The sequence below is a fragment of the Xenopus laevis genome, chromosome 6S (assembly GCF_017654675.1).
Source record: "Xenopus laevis strain J_2021 chromosome 6S, Xenopus_laevis_v10.1, whole genome shotgun sequence".
Classification (NCBI taxonomy): Eukaryota; Metazoa; Chordata; class Amphibia; order Anura; family Pipidae; genus Xenopus; species Xenopus laevis.
In genome coordinates, this window is record NC_054382.1 from 5644336 (window position 1) to 5667927 (window position 23592).

Here is a 23592-nt window from a genome sequence, read left to right on the forward strand (position 1 = left end):
TTAATATGAATGAATTTTGTTACAACAGTGCCCCCTGCTGGTCATTTTCCCACCAGTCTGACCAGCAAGTAGTCAAGAAAGTTGTCAGGAGAAAGAAAGAGGCTGATGTTCTTCTGCTTAGGAAAGATGTGAGAAAGGTTTCTAATTGTTTTCCTAAGCAGAAGAACATCAGCCTCTTTCTTTCTCCTGACAACTTCTTCCTTGACTACTTGGTGGTCAGACTGGTGGGAAAATGACCAGCAGGGGGCGCTGTTGTAACAAAATTCATTCATATTAACAGTACATGTATCCTGTAATATCTTGGAATTAAAAATAAATAAATAATAAATGTACAATGCAAAAGTGCTTAGAATAGCCCCCTTGTCAATTTTACATTCATTTATTTTAAAGGTTTACTCATCCTTTAAGGGGAATTTATTTTTTTAAACCCTGGTTTGCGTGACTTAGTTTTTTAATTATATAAACCACCTGTTCCAACCCCATCTTGCCCGTGATTTGCGCTGCCGGCAGAAGCACTCCCCACCTCCCTCTTGGCTGCTGCTGGCACAGGTACATATTTGGGGACAATATGATAGATTTTGGGCTCCTGCTGCTGGCACAGGTCCAAATTAGGGGCAATAAAATGGATTTTTTTTTGGCTGCGGTACAGATTGAGAGTAACAATATGATGTATATTTTGGCTTATGCTGGCACAGATATAGAATGAGGTCTTTGGAGCAATGTGAGTTTATAGGGTATATCAACTTCCCTTTCTGTGTATCTTTAGGGTCTTGTATAAAAAAATATCAAGTATAGTCGCTTGTTTGCATTGTTTAGCATAGGGCTGGTCTGGTATATATAGAGTATACTGTATATAGAGTATATACAGAGTATAATTATTCCTTTGTCTATGTGAGTGGAGTGAGTTCTAGTGGCTGTGATTTCTCTAGAGAATGGAGAATGCCCTGCAGTGACCCGTATCCTATGAACCAATGTTACCTGCACCCTTGTCACCCAATTCTCTTCTCTCCGCTGGTAGGTAACAACACATGGACCTTGTCCCCTTGATAACCAGCTCAGCAACTCTTACATGTTGCAGCTATTGATGAGCAAAATGACGCCCATAGGCTCCAATGGATTCTGGAAAATTTTTTGATGTTTCACGAAATTTTGTCGAAGTGAAACGGGTCGGATTTGCCCATCATGAGAACTGGTCTCTATTCAGTTCATCCAAAATGATCAGTTCATCATGGGGAAATTCTGAATTTCACTGTATTCCTATGCCCTATTGCAGGGGTCCCCAACTTTTTTTACCCGTGAGCCACATTCAAATGTAAATAGATTTGGGGAGCAACACAACCATGAAAAAGTCCTTTGGGGTAACAAATAAGTGCTGTGATTAGCTATGTGGTAGCTCCTATGTGGACTGGCAGCCTACAAGAGGCTCTACTTGGAACTATACTGAGTTTTTATGTAATTAAAACTCGCTTCCAAGCCTGGGATTCAAAAATAAGCCCCTGCTTTGAGGACCCTGAGAGCAACATCCAAGAGGTTGGGGAGCAACATGTTACTCACGAGCTACTGGTTGGGGATCACTGCCCTATTGTATGTGCTTGGCATAAAGGGGATAGCTGCACACCGTTACCCAGAATTCTTTGGTGTGGTTAAAGGGGCAGTGTTCCTCATTGTCCAACATCAGTGCAATGAATAGGGCTTGTGCTGAACATACGTTTTGCCTGTTGCTTTAATCATCAAATCCCAGCTTTTTGTTATTTCTTTACAACCAAAATAGTTCTTGGAAAAGCCAGCAAGGTCATGATCAGATGACTTCTGATGAGGTGCTGGTGAGGGGCATGAAACGCATCAGGTGGCTGCACACTTCGTGGCAATGGAAGTGTGTATCTTAATGGTATCTGGTCTATGCTGGTAAATCAAGTCTGACAATAAAGTTTTTGGATTTTTAGTATCGCAACCTGGAGGGTCACCTTCTGGCTCTCAGTTTATTTTAGATGGGCTTGAGTGAAAGGCCCTTTTTAAAGTGGGTATTCCAAGGACTGCATTACATTTGAACAGGGCCTGATTTCTATTTTCAACTCCCCTTGACCTGACCATGTCTTATCACTCTGGTCCCCTCTCAAGTGCCCATGTGTGTATATACTTTATCTGCCGACACTGGGACTTTCACCTACTGTCAAAATCTTCTGCACAGTCCTCAGTAGGGAGTAGATATGGCTGGGCAACATGTAGGGTTGCCACCCAGCTGGTATTTTACCGGCCTAGCCGGCAAAACACCTGCCAGGGCTGGGGCCGGTATTACAAAAATTTACCAGCAATGTAGCTGCTGGTAATTTGTAATACACTTTACAAAAGCCCTTGCCCTCCAGTAAAAACTTACATTTCCTTCGGCTTCTGCGATCTGGCCATGGCCCTTTTGCGGCGCTACCCTGTGGCGCCGCCCCTTTTATGGCACTGACCACTGGCTCCGCCCCCTTTTGTGTCAAGGCCCACCCCTTTATTATCCGCCCCCACCACTGCCCGGTATTTTTTTTTTTTTTTTAAAAGGTGGCAACCCTAGCAACTTGTCACCCCTAAAATTGTGCCAACTTTGGTGGGGAGAGCCTGGGAAAGTGGCAAAGTCAGTATTACACTATTCCCCTGTACTAAGCACAATTCAGCAGGAACAGTCCCCTAAGTTTGCTCATAGTCTGTACAGAGAGATCCCATAAAACTATGGCAGCATAGGTATTCCTCTGTACTAAGCACAATTCAGCAGGAACAGCCCCTAAGTTTGCTCATAGTCTGTACAGAGAGATCCCATAAAACTATGGCAGCATAGGTATTCCCTGTACTAAGCACAATTCAGCAGGAACAGCCCCTAAGTTTGCTCATAGTCTGTACAGAGAAATCCCATAAAACTATGGCACATAGGTATTCCCTGTACTAAGCACAATTCAGCAGGAACAGCCCCTAAGTTTGCTCATAGCCTGTACAGAGAGTTTTTAGTGCCATCCCTATCCACAGAAACCAAAATACACTAACAGCCTGCCCCCCTTTGCCAGTGTTGAGAGACCAAAGTTCACCAGAGTCATTGGCCTTATAACATGCAACACTAGTGCAGGTCATCAGTGAGATTTGTATCTGTGCAGTTTGGGAGGATGAGCAAGAACAGCCCTTCAGGTTTAATCATTAGCCATTGCCACATTGATTTCTCAAGGCCGAGTCCTTGGCTCTGGGGAAAGATTAGAGAAACACTGAACTCTGAGCTGGACATGACTTTGTTTCAAGGCTCTTGGCTGCATCACTCATAGATTAATTAGTGTAGCCCCTGCCCTGGGATACATCATATAATAATAATATTACAGCCCCATAAATTCCAATGCTGCTTCTTCTGGGATTAAAAATTGTTCATGGAAAATTTTGCCCGTGGGAATCACCAATAATGAGAGTGCTAAAGCCTATGTACTTGTGCAGGCACTGATACTGTATGCTATTTGCACTGCTTTGTAGACTATGGTGCAAAGTGCAAGATTTAGCCCACTCTGGTGCAAGGGGGCTCTGCACTTTACATCTGTCCTCTCCAGGTTGTGAGTTTAGAAAACCCAGTGTTGTGCTGTTCCTACAGGCACCCAGTGTTATTCATCTCACAGGCTCCAGCATTCCCAGGAAAGGGTCGCAGCTTTAGCACAAGATTTGAAACATCAGGTGCAAAATTGGTGCTGAGCTGAAGTCCACCAGAATACTGGGAAATAAGAACGTTGCTGCTGAAAATATAAAAAACATGCAAATGACATCAAGTGATCTAGTGAGTGTGAAATCCAGGCGTAAATAATAAGCAGGATCTGTTAGCCAGAGTATTAGTGACATCCCACTACTAGAGTCTTAGTTATATCTCTTAATAGGGTCTAGTGATGCCACAAAACCAATGAGAATGAGTGTATATTTGGTCAGTGTTGGACAGTGATGCCAGGGACCCACGAGGAAACCTTATAGTAGTGATCCCCAACCGGTAGCTCAGGAGCAACATGTTGCTCTCCAACCCCTTGGATGTCGCTCCCAGTGACCTCAAAGCAGGAGCTTATTTTTGAATTCCAGACTTGGAGGCAAGTTTTGGTTCCAAACAGTCTCCTGTAGGCTGTCAGTCCACATAGGAGCTACCAATAGCCAATCATAGTCTTTATTTGGCACCACCAGGCACTTTCTTTCTTGCTTGTGTTGCTCCCCAATGCTTTTTACTTTTGAAAGGGGCTCATGAGTAAAAAAAGGTTGGGGACCCCAACCATAGACTCTCTCCAAACTATTTTCCTCCTCTTGTTTTTGAATTCCAGGCTTGGGGGCAGGTCTTGATTCCATAAAAAACAGATGCACTGCCACACAGAGCTTCCTATAGGCTGCCAGTCCATATAGGGGCTACCAATAGCCAATCACAGCCCTTATTTGGCACCACCCAGGAACTTTTTTCATGCTTGTGTTTCTCCCCAACTCGTTTTTGGGTAAAAAAAAGGTCGGGGACCTTATATCATAGGCCCACGCTCCAAACTATTTTCCTCCTCTCCTTATTCACTTTTTATTCTAACATACTATATTTCTTCTGTACACACCATACTCTTCAGCTTCTAAAGCTGGCCATAGATGCAAAGATCCGATCGTAAGAATCATCGTACGATCGGACTTTCCCATCTCCCGACCCGCCACTAACCATTCAGATCAAAGTCTTACCAGTCAGATTAGTTAAAGAACAGATCAGCAATGTTCTGCCCCTGACAGCAATCGTACGATATCTATGTCCAACCAAAGCTGGTGACAGTCTCCCACTGAAAATCGTACGATCGGCAATACACGCAGAGATATTATCGGCAGCCGACAGAAATTTTCTAACCTGTCCCATCGACCAAACGACCGATCTTCGACGGACGAAAAATGTCGGACTCTCCACACACGTTCCGAAAATCGTACGAAACCTCGATTCGTACGATCAGATCTTTGCGTCTATGGCCAGCTTAAGGCATGAAAATAGCCAAATGGTTAGGAGCATTTGGGCCTTCTGACACCTGGGCCCACAGGGAGTTTTTCTGATATTCCCATAGGCAAGTCTGACACTGTTTTGTGAAATTATACATATTTTTTTATTAGGAAAACGTTATTTTTGGTTGGTGTTCTGTTTTAAGTTGATGCTCCTTTAGGTTTGCTCTGTGCACAACACTGGCCTTAAATGTGATCTCTATAAATAAAAGCATATGCCTGAGAAGTAATGGGGCATATTTATATAGGGCACATGAAGGCTATATACTGTATATATATTTATAAAACAAAATCCCCCGAAATTGCCCTGGACACTTGTGGCTAAATAAAGTAGTGGTGTTTAACAGAAAGTGGGGCCCCTGTCTTCCATGAATGTCCCAATTTCATTCCCCCTTCAAGCAGTGCAGGCATCAGTAACATAACTAGAGGGGGGGGCGGGCCCTGGTGCTGACGCACAGCCGGGCCCCCGCCCCCCTCCGTACGTGATTTTCGGCCCGAATTCCAGTGGCGTTCGGGCTGCCGGGGGGCCCTGAGGGGGTGCAAGCCCTGGCCCGCTAGCACCCCCTGCTCCCCCGGTAGTTCCGCCACTGCCAGGCATGTTCCTAGCGTACCCAAGGCAACTGCATGTCAAGTCCATTCCCTGTAGGTAAGATGACAGTTGAGAGTACAGAGTGCTGAGTGGACAGGACAGAGGCAGACTGACTAGACTGAAACAGAAAAGGTGTTCCAGAATGTCAATTGCTCACCAAGTACATCCAGTGGTCCAGGTGCACCAGCCCAGACTCTCAGCTTCTCAAGCCAGTATATACAGACACCACGGCTACTCAAAGGAATCCACAGGGCCAAAAAAATAAAGAAAAAACTTTTTTTATTTATTAGAAGTTAAAAATGACACATCTTCATAGGCCTTACGCGTTTTGTATTCCTGTGTCTTCCTCACTCAGGGTGCAAATTAGGGGTAGGCTGACAGAAAAGCTATATGGCTAGTGCCCCCCACGGTTGCGCCCTTAGTTCCAGCCCTGTCTCCGATTGCCCCCTCACTCCGTTTTGCCCTAGACCAGAGGTCCCCAACCTTTTTTACCAGTGAGCCACATTCAAATGTAATAAGAGTTGGGGAGCAACCCAAGCATGAAAAAGTCCCTTGGGTGCCAAATAAGGGCTGTGAATGGCTATTTGGTAGCCCCTATGAGGACTGGCAGTCTAAAGGAGGCTCTGTTTGGCACTTCACTCAGTTTTTATGCAATTAAAACTTGATTTCTAGCTTGGAATTCAAAAATAAGCACCTGCTTTGAGGACCCTGAGAGCAACATCCAAGGGGTTGGAGAGCAACATGTTACTCACGAGCTACTGGTTGGGGATCACTGCCCTAGACAGATGCCAATTATGTCCACTCCCAGTTTCACCCCTGTATAATGGAATAAACAGTGTAGGCAGCAGCATGCTCGCTCACCAAAGCTGCCTTTCTTTACTGTGTCTGTATCTAATCATGAGCTTTAGTGTCCAACCCTGTGAATATGAGCTGCTTGTGTGTTTTTTTGTATTATGTAACCCCTGGAATAATAGTCCGGTCCAGACTGGGGTAATTCTATGGTTTCCTTGTGTCTATGCACGTGCTCACTATTCACCAGGGCAAACACAATGGGCATGTTAGTGTCACAATACACTCACATTGTAATAAGGATAATATAATATAATAAGGATGACCTGGCCTAATCCCCAGTGCAGCAGTGTGGCCTTGAGCAGCTATTGGAGATACCTGGAAAATAGAGTTCAGCACTATTATCTCACATAGCAGCGTTTTACTGCTCACGTCAGATAACAGTTCAAGGAGACACAGATGAAACAGTTTATCTAAATCCCAGCACAGCCTTTGGCCTCCTCTCGCACAAATCCTTCTGCCATCAAACGTCTGACTTGCACAGAAGAGGTACGTAAAACATACAACTGTCCCGTTTTTAGAGGGACAGTCCCTCTTTTGACAACTCAACCCGCAGTCTGTCATTTGTACTGGAAAGTCACGTTTTTCTCTGCACTGAACAGCCAGAAAAAGAAACAAAGTTTCTAACTTAATTGGTTTTGGCAGAGAGCCCAGAACAGCCACAGCTGAATAAAAGATACTTTTGTAACAATTTTGAGCTAAGCAAATAAGTAATTGTAACAATATAATATAACCGGTCTCTTGGGAAATGTTAGACTCACAGCTTAAAAGGCAATTCACCTTCATTAGCAAAACTGTAATAACTGGAAAAAAAACACAGAAATATGTTCAAACTTTCATAACCTGCCAAATTTTGTAAAATGAACATGGTAATTAGCGGGTGTAGCCACAAAATGGGCTTTTGTCCCTCTTTTTACTTTTAAAATGTTGGGAGGTATGTGTAAAGGGCAACTAATACGGTCTTAATAATAATAATTATTATTATTAATAATAATGAATTGAACATGGGGCAAATGAGCCCGAGATTACTTATGGAAGTGTTCAGGTATCTCCAGGCATTTGTACAATTTATGAGATGGTTTGGAAAGTGCCACATCTCAATAATTTGCTGTTATTTTTACTACCAATATCAATTATTATCAATAGGGAAGGCACTGAATCAGAACTGCAGACATCTGTAAATCATTGTAATGCTAATAAGAAAAACATCAGATTTACATATAAATGTGATTGTAGCACCATTGAGTTTTTACAATTTTTTCTGGGTCACAACTGCCTGCCTGGTTTTCCAAATCAGGAAAATCAGTCAGGATTATTGACGTGGTGATCCGTAGCTCTGCCCCATATGTAATGGCGCCACCCCTGCCAATCATGAACCCACCCCCATTACATTGCAGCTCCGCCCTCCTGCCTGGTGTTCCACGGGACACAAAGTGGCAACGACTCAGATGGAACTGCTCCATGTGGGATACCTTCCAGAAGAGGTCAATGGAATTATGGGATAGACTTGCAGTCATATGAAAAAGTTTGGGAACCCCTCTGAATTCTTTGTAGTTTTGTTCATCATTGGCTGAGCTTTCAAAGTAGCAACTTCCTTTTAATATATAACTTGCCTTATGGAAACAGTAGTATTTCAGCAGTGACATAAAGTTTATTGGATTAACAGAAAATATACAATATACATCATAACAAAATTAGACAGGTGCATAAATTTGGGCACCCCAACAGAGATATTACATCAATACTTAGTTACAAATGTAACAGCCTCTAGACGCCTCCTATAGCCTTTGATGAGTGTCTGGATTCTGGATGTGGCTATTTGTGACCATTGGTCCATATAAAATCTCTCCAGTTCAGTTAAATTTGATGGCTGCCGAGCATGGACAGTCTGCTTCAAATCATCCCATAGATTTTCCATCATATTCAAGTCGGGAGACTCCAGAATATTGTACTTGTCCCTCTGCATAAATGTCTTTGTAGATTTCCAAGTGAGTTTAGGGTCATTGTCTTGTTGGAATATCCGACCCCTGCAGCGGAACTTCAACTTTGTGACTGATGCTTGAACATTATCCTGAAGAACTTGTTGATATTGGGTTGAATTCATCCGACCCTGGACTTTAACAAGAGCCCCAGTAGTCCCTGAACTAGCCACACAGCCCCTGAACTAGCCACACAGCCCCTGAACTAGCCACACAGCCCCTGAACTAGCCACACAGCCCCACAGCATGATGGGACCTCCACCAAATGTGACAGTCTGTAGCAGGTGTTTTTCTTGGAATGCCGTGTTCTTCTTCCGCCATGCAAAGTGCTTTTTGTTATGAGCAAATAACTAAATTTTTGTCTCATCAGTCCAAAGCACTTTGTTCCAAAATGACTGTGTCTTGTCTAAATGAGCTTTTCCATACAAGCGACTGTGTTTGTGTGAGTGCAGAAAGGGCTTCTCATCCCCCTGCCATACACATGTTCTTTGTGCAAATTGTGCTGAATTGTAGAATGATGTACAGATACACCTGCATCTGCAGCAAGATGTTCTTGCAGGTCTTTGGAGATGATCTTTGGGTTGTCTGTAACATTCTCACAATCCTCCGCATATGTCGCTCCTGTATTTTTCTTGGCCTGTCAGACCTGGGTTTTACAGCAACTGTACCTGTGGCCTTCCATTTCCTCATTCCATTCCTTACAGTTGAAACTGACAGTTTAAACCTCTGAGATGCTTTGTGTAGCCTTCCCCTAAACCCTGATACTGAACAATCTTTGTTTTCAGATCTTTTGAGAGTTGCTTTGAGGATCCCATGCTGTCACTCTTCAGAGGAGAGTAAAGCTGGCCATAGATGTTGAGATTTTTAAAAGATCCGATCCTCATCGTGAGACCACGATTTTCTCGGAACGATAGTTCGAATTAACCATCAACTAAAAAGACTAATTTGCCAGGAAAACAAAGGGGAGCTGCCTGTTTGGCCCTGCAAGCATAGATACATTGTACTGGGACCGACAAAGATTTTTTGACCTGACCGATCAATTTCCTGAGAGATGTCGGCCGAAAAATCGGAAGATGTACGATCGTTTGAATCCCACTAACCGCACAACAATTTCGAAGGATTGGTCGGACTTCGCTAAAATCGGTCGTTCGGCAAGAAGAATCGTCGCGTCTATGGGGAGCAGCTCTCTTGCTTTCCACTGATTGGTTACCAGGCAGTAACCAATCAGTGACATAAGGGGGGGGCACATGGGTCATATCTGTTACTTTTGAATCTGAGCTGAATGCTGAGGATCAATTACAAACTCACTGAACAGTTATGTCCCGTGTGGCTCCCCTTATTGTCACTGACTAACTCAGAGTTAGAGAGCTGAAAAGCAGGAAGTAGTGTTCTGGCTATTATGTTACACATCCAGTCACTCCAGCCTTTATACATTACATTGTTGTCTAACTAACTATATTAGAAACATTATTTATTTTGCACAGTCTATCTATTTACCCAGTTTTTATTTTTACACTGAACTGTTCCTTTAAACTAATCATTGCCCATGGGTTTCAATTTCTGCTGTGGTCTATTCCTACTCTAGGGCATACTCAACTCAATGGGGTTTGCTTTTAACCCCCCTATGCCTGAGCTGGAGGGCTATATTTGCACTCCCAACCACATAGGATTTAAACCCTTTCTGGTCTACATAGTGCAGGGTTGTCAAATTAGTCCCATTTAATAACTACACCTGCCCCAAAGAGCTTGCACTCTTGTCTCTGGGATTTGCATGTAAGTGTGTAATTACCTGGACAAAGTACAGTTCAGCATCAAGGCCAGATACTCTGTGCGCAGAGCGACACTCAGAGTACAGTAGCCAATGACGTGCAAGCTTTGTTTGCTTTGGAATCAGGTTTTTTATTGCCAGACAGACATGAGCAGGCAAAGGAGATATTGCAATTAGACAGGGACCTGCACTCCAATGTTAAGTGAATTTTTATTCAAACTTGTGCATCCAACGTTTCGGCCCATGCTTGGGCCTTTATCAATGATAATAAAGGCCCAAGCATGGGCCATAACATTGGATGCACAAGTTTGAATAAAAACTAATTTTTTTCACTTAACATTGGAGTGTGGGTATATATAGGATCTGTTATGCAGAAACCCTTTATCAAGAAATATTAGAATTACGGAAACTCCATCTCCCATAGACTCTTTTATAATTAAAAAAAAATAAAAATGATTTCCTTTTTCTGTGTAATAATAAAACAGTCGCTTGTACTTGATCCCAACTAAGATATAATTAATCCTTATTGGAGGCAAAACCAGCCTATTGGGTTTAATCAATGATGACATGATTATGTAGTAGGTTTAAGGTATGAAGATCCAAACTACGGAAAAACCCCAGGTCCTGAGCATTCTGGATAACAAGTCCCATACCTATATTTGGATAAAATTGAGTTTTTCTGTAATTCAAAACTTTCTGGATAACGGATTTCCGGATTACAGATCCCAACTTTGTATCATTTGTTTTTACACTGCTAAAAGAATGGATTCGGAACAACAGCGCCACCTGCTGTTCATCAGTGTAACATTGTCTATAAGGAAACTGGAGAAGAGAACAAGAGGATTGCGATGAAGAAAGTAAAAGGTTTGACCCCACCCCCCATGTCTTACAAATCCTCCTAATTATCATCTGCCTGTTTTATTCCTACTCATATCCTATAAGCACCATATATACAGTATATATATATATATATACACACACACACACACACATCCCAGCCATCCAGCCCTGTAGCTATTGTGTCCTCGGTTTCCTCTCCTGACAACAACTTCAGCTCTGCCCCTGCACAGTTAGTGACCCCTCTCAATGTGCCTCTATCAAAACCCCTCTCCAAAGGCACCCACCCACTGACCCTACAGGCAACTGACCCACCCACCCACTGACCCTACAGGCACTCACTCAACGACCTTACAGGCACTCACCGACCCTACAGGCACCCACCTGCTGACCTTACAGGCAAACACCCACCAAGCCTACAGGCACCCACCAACCCTACAGGCACCCACCAACCCTACAGGCACTCACCGACCCTACAGGCACCCACCAGCTGACCTTACAGGCAAACACCCACCGACCCTACAGGCACTCACATGCTGACCTTACAGCCACCCACCCACCGACCCTACAGGCACCCACCCATCAACCCTAAAGCCACAAACCCATCGACCCTACAGGTACCCACCAACCCTACAGGCTCACACACAAATAGCTTAAAGGGGAACTAGGGCCTCCTTGATTATATTTTGTTTTGTTTTAAAGGGGTAGCTCACCTTTAAGTATGTTATAGAACTTTTCAATTAGTCTTCATTATTTATTTTGTATAGCTTTTAATTATTTGCCCTTTTCTTCTGACCCTCTCCTGCTGACCCCACCTAAAAACAAAGGCTCTATATAGACAAGGTAGTAAGGCAAGTAGATAGTATGTAACAGACAATGTTCAATGTGACAGACACTATTCCTTGTATTTGTAAAGTACCGTACTAACAATTTATTACTCATCTTTCTATTCAGGCCTCTCCTATTCATATTCCAGTCTCTTATTCAAATCAGTGCATGGTTGGTAGGGGAATTTGGATCGAGGCAACAAGATTGCTGAAAATGCAAACCAGAGAGCTGCTGAATAAACAGCTAAATAACTCAAAGACCACAAATAATAAAAAATGACAACCAATTGCAAATTGTCTCAGAGTGTCACACTCTACATCAAACTAAAAGTGAACTCAAAGGTGAACAACCCCTTTAATTTAGCACCATTAAAATGTTAAATAGATACATACAGGTAAGTTGCTTCATGAGAAGTAAAAACATACCAGAATCTGAGAGCTGTATATATATAGTAAGTAAAAAACCCAAATAAGGGTCAGGGGAGTTCATGCCCTTGTCTGAACTTCTTGCCAAGGAAATAATGAAACAGCAGCAGCTGAGGAGCCCTTGTGGGTCATGGGGATGGGGAAGGAATCTCCTGGAATGTGACAGTTACAGTTCTCCTGATTAGGGTTATGCCCGACTAACAGACACACGTCCCATGTCTTCTTTATTTTATCTTTCATTAGACACTGAGATGTAGAGATTTGCCCAGACACATGAACTCTATAGGGAACAGGCTTTCCAGGTCTATTTTTCAAAACCAGCCAAAGTCCGCTACAAAACCAGCCCAAAACTGGCCAAGAGGCACTTCAAAAGTAGCCCAAAAATAGCACAATATGTGCAGTGAAAGAAAAGTCTATAAATGAAATGAATGTATATATTTTTAAAATTTTCACTGTTTCGCTAATTTTTCCAGGAAGCAAAATGGGACAGATTTGCCCGTCACCGGGGGGGGGACAGCTCAACCTCTAGACATTTTGGTGGCCAGCAGATTGACTGAAATGGAGGAAAGTCACCAGAAAATGTGAGAATGAAAGAGTGATGGGAGACTGGAGTACAGAGCCCAAAATCCGGTAACTCCTGACATATACAGAAGTCAGTACCATTGCATGCTGGGTATTGTAGTCTTACACTAAACTTGACAGTTGGTCAATTGTTAAACAAAAACTACATTACCCAACATACATTGGGAGATGCAGGCTTGGCACATTAGGGTTCCCTGGTTTTCAGGGAACAACATTCACTGCCCGAGCCTCACACTATCTTGTTCTCACCACTAGGCATCACTCATTTCTTGCCGCTAGATCCGGCCTGTACCATCGCTGCTCCCACCGGGTAGAGCCGACAGCTGGATAGTATATTACAAGCCCAGAAAAACACTTTATAAAATGGTTATTTAATGAAAATAAACATATAGAAGGAAACGACGAATTTCGAATGGTCGAATTTGGCTACTTCGACCATCGAATGGGCTACTTCGAACTTCGACTACGAATCGAACTAAAAATCGTTCGACTATTCAACCATTCGATAGTCGAAGTACTGTCTCTTTAAAAAATACTTTGACCCCCTAGTTCACCACCTAAAACCTACCGAGGTCAATGTTGCCTATGGGGAAGGTCCCCATAGGCTTCCTAACAATTTTCTGATCAAAGGAAAATACTTCGATCGATGGATTAAAATCCTTCGAATCGTTCGATTCGAAGGATTTAATCATTCGATTTAATCATATCGAGGGTTAATTAACCCTCGATATTTGACCCTATGTAAATTTTCCCCTTAATATAAACTCCATCACACTGAAAAACGTTTTAAATATAATCAATTAAAAATTCTGCGCTGTTTCTGACAAGTTTATTTTCACTCTCCCTCTCTAAGCACACGGCTCTCTTCATTCTGTTTTCAGGATTTGGCTGTCAGATTTTCACTGACAGTTAGATCCAATATATCTTTTAGGGAGGGCTCCCTGTCCTAGCAGATGTATTAGCGTTAACTTATATAACGGATTCCAGTACAGGTATGTGACCTTTTATCCATAATGCTCGGGACCTGGGGCTTTCTGGATAACGGATCTTTCCATAATTGGGATCTTCATCCCTTAAGTCTACTAGAAAATCATATAAACATGAAATAAACCCAATAGGCTGGTTTTGGTTCCAATAAGGATTAGTTATATCTTAGTTGGGATCAAGTACAAGCTACTATTTTATTACAAGGAAATAATTCAGATCTTTCTGGATAATAGGTTTCTGGAAAATGGATCCCATACCTATACAAACAAAATCTAACCCTAACTGACTTTGGCACAAATCCTGCATGTAGAGAGACATGATGTCTGGTGAGTTTAATAGAGTGAGATCCAATACATCTTCTAGGCAAAAGGAGCCCCCCCCCCTATAAGATCATTGGATCTAACTGTCAATGAATATCTGACACCCAATTGTTGCACAAAGAGGGAATGAGACAAATGCTAACAGGGGGATACTGAACAGGAAATAATTCATAATTTGTTATTGATCATATTTTGAAAATACAAAAGTTTCTAAAACTTAATTTGCTTTTGGCAGAGAGCCCAGAACATACAGCAGGTGCACTCAGATGTTTTTGTAACAATTTAAGATAAGCAAAGAAACGATTGTAACAATATAAGATAACCAAGTCTCTTGGGGAAACTGTGACTTGCAGCTTAAAGGAACAATTCAGTGTAAAAATAAAAACTGGGTAAATACATAGGCTGTGCAAAATAAAAAAAATGTATCTAATATAGTTAGTTAGCCAAAAATGTAATGTATAAAGTGACTGGAGGTGTAACATAATAGCCAGAACACTACTTCCTGCTTTTCAGATCTCTAACTCTGAGTTAGTCAGTGACTATAAGGGGGCCCACATGGGACATAACTGTTCAGTGAGTTTGTAATTGATCCTCAGCATTCAGCTCAGATTCAAAAGCAACAGTTATGTCCCATGTGCCCCCCAATTTCTAAGACCCGGAACCGACCCTGCAACCCGGCGAACCGAAGTGCAACCCGCATATTTTCCCACTTTGATCCGCTACCAGTCCCAGACCTGCAACTGCCTTATCCACAACCTGACCCGCAACCCGCCAACCACCATCAAACAGGAAGTGATGGTGCTGCAAACCAGAAGTGACGTCATCACAAGTGGACGGGGACAGAAACAAGTTTTGTAAAACTTTAAAAGGTGTAAAATATAAACAAAAGTACATAAGATAAGGTATTTAGATGAGACCCGCAAACCCAACCCACAGCGCAGCTATACCCGCACCTGAAAATTCTCCCCTCATTCCACAGGGTGCCTGTTTTCTTTGCGGGTACCTGACCCGCTGCAGGAGCTGCCCGACTAGGGTTGCCACCTTTTCTGGAAAAAAATACCGGCCTTCTTATATATTTATCTTTTTTCCCTATCAATAACATTGGGATGAGCCATCATTTTTACCGGCCAGGCCGGTACAATACCGGCCAGGTGGCAACCCTATGCCAGACTGAGACACTAGAGACACGAATATAATTTAATTTAATTTTGGGAAAACGGTAAAAAATAAAAGATGGAAGCAATTGATAAAAGGCTTTGTTTATGGTAAACAATCTGAAAACAATGGAACTGAAAAAAACAGTTTGGAAGGTGAACAACCCCTTTATTAACCAGTAGACTACAACATGATATTTGGCATTGCAGTCACATAACCACCTCTTGATATAATCCTAGGGGGGCTACATGTGGGGTCCCATACAAGTCCCCTTTGTGATACTTGTATTTGCTAAGTCTAATGTGCAGCCTTTATAAAAATAAGGACAGCACTGGGCATGTGCCTCTTTATTAAACATACAAAGTAGGGTGCAATATGCAGGTAAGTACTAAGCCAGATGATGGGTGGAGAAGTCTAGCACACAAGGAAGAGTGGAACATTCCCCGGAGCTGAGAGAACACAGTGTTCCGACACACGGACCCCAGTAGAAGAGCACAATTTAGTGAAATGTGCTGAGTCAGTAGGACGATGCATAAAATAAACAGCACATAGAGCCTGTAACATCTGCCTGAAGCTTCTACGCTTTGTGTAGGGACAATAAAGAGAAGGCGGCTCTGATCTATGAACAAATGGACCGTGCTGCAGAAGAATGCGGCCAAATGCTACGGTTGGGGATGCTTAAAAATAGATGGTTTTAAACACATATCGTGTGCTACGTGTGTGTCTGTGCTCAGTGTTTAGGTATAAACAACAAAAAAAGTCTTGTGCTTCATGGTGCTCCTGAGTCTGTATGTGCTACAGCAACCATGCAACAAAGTGCAACGGGGTCTCAGACCCAGGAATTAGTTTCCACAGTCCCAGCTGCTCAGTCCTGGGTGTAGTTCCATGAATTATTATACAGGAATATGATCACAATACAAGTCCATTGCTCCCCCCGCCCGGTGCTGGAGAGAGAGGGGCTTCTGAGGAGGAATGAAAGGGTGATGGCCATTTGGGGGTGCTCTAGATGCCCCTGTAAAAAAACAGGTCTCAGGTTGAGGTTGGAAGAGGATTCTGGAGAGAAAAGGAAGGGGAAGCTGGAGGTTTTAAGTGAGGGGCAAAGTGTCTTCCTAGAGGAGAATGAGGGATCACCGGGAATAAGTGGGGTTCAGGGGGAAAGATCAGATGAATAGGAAACATCAGCAGCTTAATCTCTGAAACCCTAAAAGTAGATGAATTGAGAAAGGGAAAGTTAATTTTTAATGACAATATTGAAGGTAACAGATTAATTCTTTGATTTCATATTTTGTTGTTATTTCCAAGTTTTGTCTTGTTTGATTGCGATGATTGTGATTTGTGTTCTGCGCAATGTAGATCATGTATTGATTTGTTAATATATATAAATATATATATATATATATATATATATATATATATATATAAATATTCATCAATTCCGGATGCACACAAGGATTTTTGGAAATAAAAAACGTAACTTTTATTTAATATATCATTAAAAGAAAACAGGCCAACGTTTCGGTCCCCATCTTGGACCTTTATCAAGACATTGTTTTCAGGTTAAAATCACAATAAATAGGTAAAAGCAAATTGGTGAACCAATCAGTACACAACTGCGTCAAATGACACCACTGGACCTTGTCCATTCAAATTCTTAGAAAATACTATTAGATTTAATGGGTGTGTCATTGTTACAATGTGGCAAAAAAAGTTGTTAATAGTGATTCGCAAATAGTTACAAAAAACAAGTTACTTCGATAAAGAAGTAACTTGTTTTTTGTAACTATTTGCGAATCACTATTAACAACTTTTTTTGCCACATTGTAACAATGACACACCCATTAAATCTAATAGTATTTTCTAAGAATTTGAATGGACAAGGTCCAGTGGTGTCATTTGACGCAGTTGTGTACTGATTGGTTCACCAATTTGCTTTTACCTATTTATTGTGATTTTAACCTGAAAACAATGTCTTGATAAAGGTCCAAGATGGGGACCGAAACGTTGGCCTGTTTTCTTTTAATGATATATTAAATAAAAGTTACGTTTTTTATTTCCAAAAATCCTTGTGTGCATCCGGAATTGATGAATATTTCTACATACCAGACAAATGGATAGCACCTGGGTGAATTGATGAACTAGAGCGTGGGAGTGCTTGATCCAGTACTTTTTCTATATATATATATATATATATATATATATATATATATATATATATATATATATATATATATATATATATATATATATATATATATATATATATATATATATATATTCATAGTCCATGAAAGCACTCACAGCAAATACCATCCAGCGTGAATCAAAACGTTATTTATTGGTGCATGGTATATCAACGCGTTTTGGCTCACCTGGAGCCGTCGTCAGGACAATGACAAGAAGTGTGGCACATCATTATATATATATATATATATATATATATATATATATATATATATATATATATATATATATATATATATATATATATATATATATATATATAGAAAACATGGAGGAGCACACCCTAAACTTGTTTAGTAACTTGCCCGGGTGCTGGTAAATAAGGTAAATAAAGTCACACAGTACCGCACTCAACAGGAATACTTGTTGAAAAAAATCCGACGTTTCGAACACCAACTGTGCTCTTTCTCAAGGATAACAAGAGATATATATATCATATAAATATATATATGTAAAGCAAGCACATATATCATCATCTCTCAGTGTTTGGAAAGTATCTGGGCTGATCAGTGAGTTTCTATATTTTATTCTGCAATTAATCAGACTTTTCCCTGCTTCCCTTTATCCTACTAATTATCTGTAATCATATCTCAGCCCAGACCAGTAAAACTGTATAACAAAGGCTTATAGATTAACTGCTCTGCACAAAATGATCAGGTTTAACAGGGATTACAATTAGTTAATTAGGATTATGAAGCGCCCGGGTTCTAGAGGCGAGTGACTATAGAGAAAAGTGTAACTGGATACAAATTAGCCTGGATGATTTCTAGAGGTTATTCAATATTATGAATCCCACTCACATACTCCCAGCAATACAATAACAACAATTCACTTTTAAATTGTATTTCAACCCTTATAAGGGTCTGACATTGACTCCAATTTGCCTCATTGGAGGAAAAATCCACCCTGTCTCCAAAATGAAACAATTCCTGTATGAACCTTGTATTTATTGTCACCATCAGTCTTGTTTTAACTTGCATTCTTAACCTTTCTTTAAGGAATAGTAACACCAAAAACCATTGTCAAAGTAATTCAAATAAATACGGTACTGTTGCTCTGCACTGGTACAACGCTTTCCTTTCCCAACTTCATCTTTAACTTGCTGGGGCTGCCATGTTGGGTTTGCTGCCAATGAGCAGAGTCTCCAGCTTGTATTGGTGTTAGCAATGGAGGCACACTGACTTTGTTCTTGCTCCGCATACACATTGACACAAAGTAATAACATTTGTGGGTCTTTCTGCAGCTAACAAACAAGGGAAAGTTGTGCTCACCACTAATTTTTAAAACCATTAAGTGCGGTGCAACGAGGCTGTGACCACAAAATTCATATAGACAAATACAAGAGTCCTCTGCACTCAACCCAACTTGGCTTCCCAATGGTGGCCAATAAAAGGGCAACCATGTTTGGGAGTTTTAACCTTGAACGCAGCAAGTAAGTTGCAGGTAAAACATATTCCCTGTGTAACATATACTGTATAATGAAGCAATAGAATTGTTAAGGAATGAGATGAAAGTTGAGCGTAGAACTGGCCACACCGGGGTTGACTTTGACGTAGTTGGCCGCTTAAATATATTGCAATATATGGACAAACAATCCCTGTTTTGTTTAAAGGGCAAAGCATTTTTAGTAGCTTAAGGCACAAAATGTCTCAATGTCCTAAATACAGTACAGGTATGGGACCTGTTATCCAGAATGCTCGGGACCTGGGGTTTTCCGGATAACGGATCTTTCTGTAATTTGGGTCTTCGTGCCTTAAGTTTACTAGAAATTCATTTAAACATGAAATAAACCCAATAGGCTGGTGTTGCTTCCAATAAGGATTAATTATATCTTAGTTGGGATCAAGTACAAGCGACTGTTTTATTATTACAGAGAAAAAGGAAATTATTTTTGAAAATTTGGATTATTTGGATAAAATGGAGTCTATGCGAGACAGCAATTCCGTAATTCGGAGCTTTCTGGATATCGGGTTTCCGAATAAGGGATCCTATACCTGTATATTGATAATGGGTTGAGTGCAGAGCACCTCTTGTATTTGTCTTTCTGCAGCTAAGAATAATCCCTTTCTTTCAATGACCCAGGCCGGATTGTTCTATGGGAAGCACAAAGATAGGCACGTAAGATACTCTCCTTTCTGACAGCAGATACAACAAATGACAATAAAAATCTGTTTATTTTGTTTATGTAAAATCCTTCATCTATTGGCCATTTATCGGATGCTGCATCTCAGACACAGATTTATATGCTTAAGGTTGTAGTAGGCCATTTGGGAAAGGGTTGTTACCCGTTCTACACACCCGGTGCAACAAGCAGGGCTTTTATAGTGATCATAAGACTGAATGGTATCGGTTGGCACCAACAATCCTCATAAATCAGCAGTAAAACCAAACACTGGATACAGAAATATAGTGTTGCACAATGTATTCACTAGAATTCCTGATGCCCAGCGGCCTAAACAACTTTTATGGAGCAGACTTCACTTTGTGTGTTACCCAGGGCATTGTGCATGTACCGACTGGTTTTAGCCTCCTCCAACTCCAATAACAGTATTATGTACAGAGGGACACAATGGAATGTGCCTGGTTTTACAAGTGGTAACTATACTGTATTGAGCACAGAAGCCTTCAGCATTAAATCAGTTGCCAGTCCTTTCTCTTTATATGAAACCAGTTCCCTACATTTCACCTAAATCTGTGTACTCTAACCACTGCCCCAACTGCTGAAACCTCCTTAACTGACCTTCAGACTGGGCCCCCTTAGCTCATAACAAGGTTACAGATATATAGAAACATTGGGGTAACAGTCACCCTGCTATAGTTCCAGGGGTACCCAGGGTACAAATAAGCACTCACCCTAAATCTCCCCCTAACTGACCTTCAGACTGGGCCCCCTTAGCTCATAACAAGGTTACAGATATATAGAAACATTGGGGTAACAGTCACCCTGCTATAGTTCCAGGGGTACCCAGGGTACAAATAACCACTCACCCCAAATCTCCCCCTAACTGACCTTCAGACTGGGCCCCCTTAGCTCATAACAAGGTTACAGATATATAGAAACATTGGGGTAACAGTCACCCTGCTATAGTTCCAGGGGTACCCAGGGTACAAATAAGCACTCACCCTAAATCTCCCCCTAACTGACCTTCAGACTGGGCCCCCTTAGCTCATAACAAGGTTACAGATATATAGAAACATTGGGGTGTCACCCTGCTATAGTTCCAGGGGTACCCAGGGTACAAATAAGCACTCACCCCAAATCTCCCCCTAACTGGCCTTCAGACTGGGCCCCCTTAGCTCATAACAAGGTTACAGATATATAGAAACATTGGGGTGTCACCCTGCTATAGTTCCAGGGGTACCCAGGGCACAAATAAGTACTCACCCCAAATCTCCCCCTAACTGACCTTCAGACTGGGCCCTCTTAGCTTATAATAAGGTTACAGATAATAGAAACATTGGGGTAACAGTCACCCGCTATAGTTCCAGGGGAACCCAGGGTACAAATAAGCACTCACCCCAAATCTCCCCCTAACTGACCTTCAGACTGGGTCCCCTTAGCTCATAACAAGGTTACAGATATATAGAAACATTGGGGTGTCACCCTGCTATAGTTCCAGGGGTATCCAGGGCACAAATAAGCACTCACCCCAAATCTGCCCCTAACTGACCTTCAGACTGGGCCCCCTTAGCTCATAACAAGGTTACAGATATATAGAAACATTGGGGTGTCACCCTGCTATAGTTCCAGGGGTATCCAGGGCACAAATAAGCACTCACCCCAAATCTCCCCCTAACTGACCTTCAGACTGGGCTCCCTTAGCTCATAACAAGGTTACAGATATATAGAAACATTGGGGTAACAGTCACCCTGCTATAGTTCCAGGGGTACCCAAGGCACAAATAAGTACTCACCCCAAATCTCCCCCTAACTGACCTTCAGACTGGGCCCTCTTAGCTTATAATAAGGTTACAGATAATAGAAACATTGGGGTAACAGTCACCCGCTATAGTTCCAGGGGAACCCAGGGTACAAATAAACACTTACCGTATATACCCGAGTATAAGCCGAGTTTTTCAGCATCCAAAATGTGCTGAAAAAGTCTACCTCGGCTTATACTCGGGTCAGCGGTACCCGAACCGAGTAGCTGAGTTTGCAGTCACTTTTAATCATTCCTATACCAACAGTTCACTTGGGGAGAGACTGCAATATCCCACAATGCCCTCTGTTGGTTATATGAAAGATTAACAGTGACTGCAATATCACACAGCGCCATCTGTTGGTTGTATGAAAGAATAACAGGGACTGCAATATCACACAGCGCCATCTGTTGGTTGTATGAAAGAATAACAGGGACTGCAATATCACACAGTGCCATCTGTTGGTTGTATGAAAGAATAACAGGGACTGCAATATCACACAGCGCCATCTGTTGGTTGTATGAAAAAATAATAGGGACTGCAATATCACACAGTGCCATCTGTTGGTTGTATGAAAGAATAACAGGGACTGCAATATCACACAGCGCCATCTGTTGGTTGTATGAAAGAATAACAGGGACTGCAATATCACACAGTGCCATCTGTTGGTTGTATGAAGGAATAACAGGGACTGCAATATCACACAGTGCCATCTGTTGGTTGTATGAAAGAATAACAGGGACTGCAATATCACACAGCGCCATCTGTTGGTTGTATGAAAAAATAATAGGGACTGCAATATCACACAGTGCCATCTGTTGGTTGTATGAAAGATTAACAGTGATGGCAATATCAAACAGCACCCTCTGCACATGGTAGTGGGACAGTGGGACAATGCACACAGTAATCCGTTTGGCGATTCTCTGTCACCATCAGCTTTGCAAAGAAGTCCGGTTGATCGCTGGGGGGGTCACTTTGGCAGAATGTGCGCTGCTGGGAGACAGGGCTGTAGTTGTGTCTAGGCTTATACTAGAGTCAATAAGTTTTCCCAGTTTTCGTAGGTAAAATTAGGTACCTCGGCTTATACTCGGGTCGGCTTATACTCGAGTATATACGGTACCCCAAATCTCCCCCTAACTGACCTTCAGACTGGGCCCCCTTAGCTCATAACAAGGTTACAGATATATAGAAACATTGGGGTGTCACCCTGCTATAGTTCCAGGGGTACTCAGGGCACAAATAAACACTTACCCCAAATCTCCCCCTAACTGACCTTCAGACTGGGCCCCCTTAGCTCATAACAAGGTTACAGATATATAGAAACATTGGGGTAACAGTCACCCTGCTATAGTTCCAGGGGGACCCAGCACTCACCCCAAATCTCACTCCAAGTGACTAGAAATGTGTAAATACTGGCATGTGCTCAGTACAGTACAGGGTCCCTACTCTTTTTCGGGTACCACTGGTAAAAAGGAAACTTGATTTAGCCCTTTACACAGAAGAGTAAGTCAATGCAGTGAAAGAGGAGAGAGAAACATAAGAGTAAATACCATAAATGGTAATGAGAAGCAGGAAGGCAGAAGTATTTACCGATGTGCTTTATATGTCTCTTGTGTTGTTAGCAGTCAATTACACAGCACAAGAAGTCAGAGTTTGAAAATAAAGAGTGAATGAGAAGATTACAAAGTCGGGCCATATTTAACCAACACTGGAGCAAATCAGCCTCAGGACAAGCAGCAATGAATTTGTAGCATCTACTGATTTGGGGGCGGCTGCAAATGCACAGAACCCCCTTGTTTGGAACTGACGGAACTTGAAACATATGATGCCCAAACAGTAGCACTGGCCAAAGAGGAATCCCACTACAGATCAATAAATAGGTCTTTGAGGCCAATGGAGTATTCTAGAGCCTGCACCCACACCTCAGCCAGACATCCATCCGGACATTGCCTGGACATTCTAACCACACCAGCCACCATTCAAGCTGATATTTACCTGCGGATGCATCTTATCAGCAGACGGGGTTCCTCTTCACAGGACTCATTGGGCCCCAAACCACTTCTTCACGTAGGGCTCCCCACAATTACAACTGGGCCACATAGAAAACATACCT

The 23592-nt window shown here is 42.0% G+C and overlaps 1 protein-coding gene across 1 annotated transcript in view; it reads right to left on the reverse strand.

Annotated features, from left to right (window-relative positions):
* The window catches only part of cyp8b1.1.S (cytochrome P450 family 8 subfamily B member 1, gene 1 S homeolog), a 32877-nt gene extending 9285 nt beyond the window's left edge, over positions 1-23592 (reverse strand). Inside the window, exon 1 of the mRNA XM_018268567.2 lies at positions 23475-23592. The gene's annotated coding sequence lies outside the window, so the exon portion shown is untranslated. The remainder of the gene's footprint in view (positions 1-23474) is intronic.